Source organism: Dama dama, chromosome 11 (genome assembly GCF_033118175.1).
Source record: "Dama dama isolate Ldn47 chromosome 11, ASM3311817v1, whole genome shotgun sequence".
In the NCBI taxonomy this organism is placed as follows: domain Eukaryota; kingdom Metazoa; phylum Chordata; class Mammalia; order Artiodactyla; family Cervidae; genus Dama; species Dama dama.
In genome coordinates, this window is record NC_083691.1 from 29664077 (window position 1) to 29667259 (window position 3183).

Here is a 3183-nt window from a genome sequence, read left to right on the forward strand (position 1 = left end):
AATGAAAATTCTCTTCCAAATCATGAATTCCCAAAAGCAGATCGAGAGGTAAGGTTAAAGAGCAGCCTGCCTTTTTTGTATACAAAAAAGATAAACAACCAGGACCTACTGTGTAACACAGGGAGCTATATTCAGTATCTTGCAATAACTATAATGGAAAAGAATCTGAAAAAGAATATATATATGTGTGTATATATATAAATACATATACAATTGAATCACATAGCTATACATCTGGAACTAACATAACAATGTGAATTAACTACATTTCAATTTTTTAAAAATACCCAGCTATAGATTTTTCAAAGTTTTTCTTGAGTCACAATATACACCTGCTGTCAGGGTACAGCTCAGTGAGTTTTCACAAACTAAAAGCATTTATACAATCAGCACCCAGGTCAAGAAAGAGAACCTGACTTGCATTCTAGCTCTCCGGGGTGTGCCTTTCAGTCACTATTTATCACCCCAGCCCCTCAATCATTATCTTTATTTCTAACAATAAAGGTTAGATTGTTTTGTTTTTATACTTCATAAAAATGGAATTGTGCAGTAAAATAAATAAATAATAAAGTCAGGAAATTTTCTTCCACATCCCTGGGCCCTTTGTCACAAATTCTCAGTAAGCGATCAAAGACAAGTCCACAAACCAAGAGAAAATGGTGAGAGGGGCTGGAGACCACTGAAACATGTTAACATTGACCCTCATGGGGACAGTTTGCCCCCCTGCCAACCTGTCCAGCAGGTAACCCTGCCTCCTCCCCATTTTCAGCAAGACTTTTCAAGTCTGTTATTGTAAAGTGCTCTCTGACTCTGCCTCCGAACTGCACATGCTGTCAGGAGACAAAGAATCCCATGTGTTGGGAAGGCTCAAGTTGAGGGGGCACAATTTAAAAAGACCAAGAGAGGCTTATGGGGACACAGGGCAAGGCTAAAGAGGTAAAGAGAAGAGACATTCTGGCAGAACAGCAGCTCAGTGGAAGACACACCAGAGACAACAGGTCATGAGTAGATAAAGTCACAGCACATAACTGCATCCCCTAAGCCTTTTGGCTTCACACTCTTGCTGCAAAGCTTTTGCACCATAGACCATCTCTGACAGCCTGAAAGCACAGCCTATCCCATCACCATCATGACTTGGATTTTCTCCAGAAAGAAGGCTGTAGCCATGCAATCTGGTGTTTGTATAGAAAATACAACAGCAGAGGAAATGGGAGGCACACAGCAGAACATCTGCTCAGAGACACTGCCTGAGAAACAGTGGAGTGCTCACAGGATGGAAACATCTGTACACAGCTCCACATTCCAGGAGCCTTAAGTTGCAGGAGAGGGTGATCTAGAGAGAGGATCTGAGAAAGCAGAGACTCCAACAAAAAGGAAGTCAGAAGTTATTAATAAATGATTCAGATAACATGGATGCATAGATTGAGAATAAAGACACAGAAGGTTGGGAAGAAGTGTCTCTGAACACAGGATTGGTAGTCTTCCAACACAAAAGATGGATATGGCTTCTAAAGAGATGGAAACATCACCCAGTACCCTACAGAGCAACCATAAGGAGCACCAAGACCCACAGTTTTCCTGCTAAATGGTTAGATAACTTGCCCAAAGTCATAGGTTGTAAGTAGTGTGTTCATGCTAAGTTGCTTCAGTCATGTCCAACTCTTCACAAAGTAGAAACTAGGGTACATCCAGGTATCTCGGACCTAGAAACCAATGCTTGAGCTCTTTGCAGCATTTACAGTAATTTTCTAATCCCTGAAAAATTCTTCTCCATTGGCCTCCGGGGCTCCTCCCTCTCTGGGTTCTCCTTGTACACCTCTGACATTCTCCTCAGCATCCTTCTCTATCTCTTCTTTATCTCTTAGGTATTCCCTGGTAGCTCAGTTGGTAAAGCACCTGCCTGCAATGCAGGAGACCCAGGTTCAATCCCTGGGTTGGGAAGATCCCCTGGAGAAGGAAATGGCAACCCACTCCAATATTCTTGCCTGGAGAATTCCATGGACAGAGGGGCCTGGTGGGCTGCAGTCCATGGAGTTGCAAGAGTTGGACATGGCTTAGAGACTAAACCACCACCACCACCACATATTCCCTAGTTCTCTATACTTCCAATTTTTCCCTCATGTGTATGAGTCAGAGAGTTGATATTCTCGCTAGATGATATATCTCATCCACTTCTGCTTATACCTCCATGCTGATAGCTCCTAAACTCCTCTGTGAGATCAAACCTTTTCTTAGCCCTCAATATATATATAACCAACACCATTTCCAACTTCCTCACAGGAATTACAATCAGTATTTCCCAAACTAAGACCAGTTGGTCTACATCTCCAGAGGCAGCACTCCCCATTTTACTCAAGCTGCATGAAATGCACCATTGTGTTCCCATAATTTCCAAAGCATCACATTGTTACAGTTCTCATCACAGAACATTTTAGCTGTGTATTTACCACTCTTCCCAAAGGACTTGAGCTGTTCAAGACTTGGAACAGTCTCATTCATATGGATCTAAATATCAAGTAGGTGGTTAATGCCTCTTGAATGAATAAACACAGAGTCCAGTCAGAGACACCACCAGAGCAAGACGCACAAGAAGTCATTCTAAGTGCCTCTTTCTCTCCCACTGTGATATTCAGGTGACCAAGGTGTCCATTTACTTGCCTTCTGTTAATACATAACTTGTGAACAATTTTTTCGTTTCCATTTCTAACCAGTCTCTCCTCAACCCTACCCATCCTTTCACTAATCCCCACCCTGTTTCAACTCTGCAAGATCTAGAGGCAGTTAGTGAGTGGAAAAAGTGAATTAAAAATAATAATTGTAAAATATATAAAACCTCTCTTTGTATACAAGCCAACAGCCCAGAAAAGTCCCAATGATGACAGTTTGTTCAGTTGTGTCTGACTCTTTTTGACCCCATGGACTGTAACATACCAGGCTCCTCTGTCCATGTAATTTTCCAGGCAAGAGTACTGGAGTGGGTTGCCATTTCCTTCTCCAATACAAGCCAACAGCCCAGAGAAGTCCCAAAGCAAGGGAGAAAATAACTATTAACTTTAAGTGTTGACCTTTTTTATGGTGGTAAACTTTTTAAAGTGAAGTATAGTTGATGTACTGTATTATATAAGTTGTTGTTGTTGTTTAGTCACTAAGTCATATCCGACTCTTTGCAACCCCATGGACTGT

The 3183-nt window shown here is 41.7% G+C and overlaps 1 non-coding gene across 1 annotated transcript; it reads left to right on the top strand.

Moving 5' to 3' along the window:
* Nucleotides 1-1869: 1869 nt before the first annotated feature.
* TRNAC-GCA (transfer RNA cysteine (anticodon GCA)) lies at nt 1870-1941 on the top strand. Its single transcript has one exon. It is a non-coding gene; the product is annotated as a tRNA-Cys (tRNA).
* The last annotated feature ends 1242 nt before the right edge of the window (nt 1942-3183 follow it).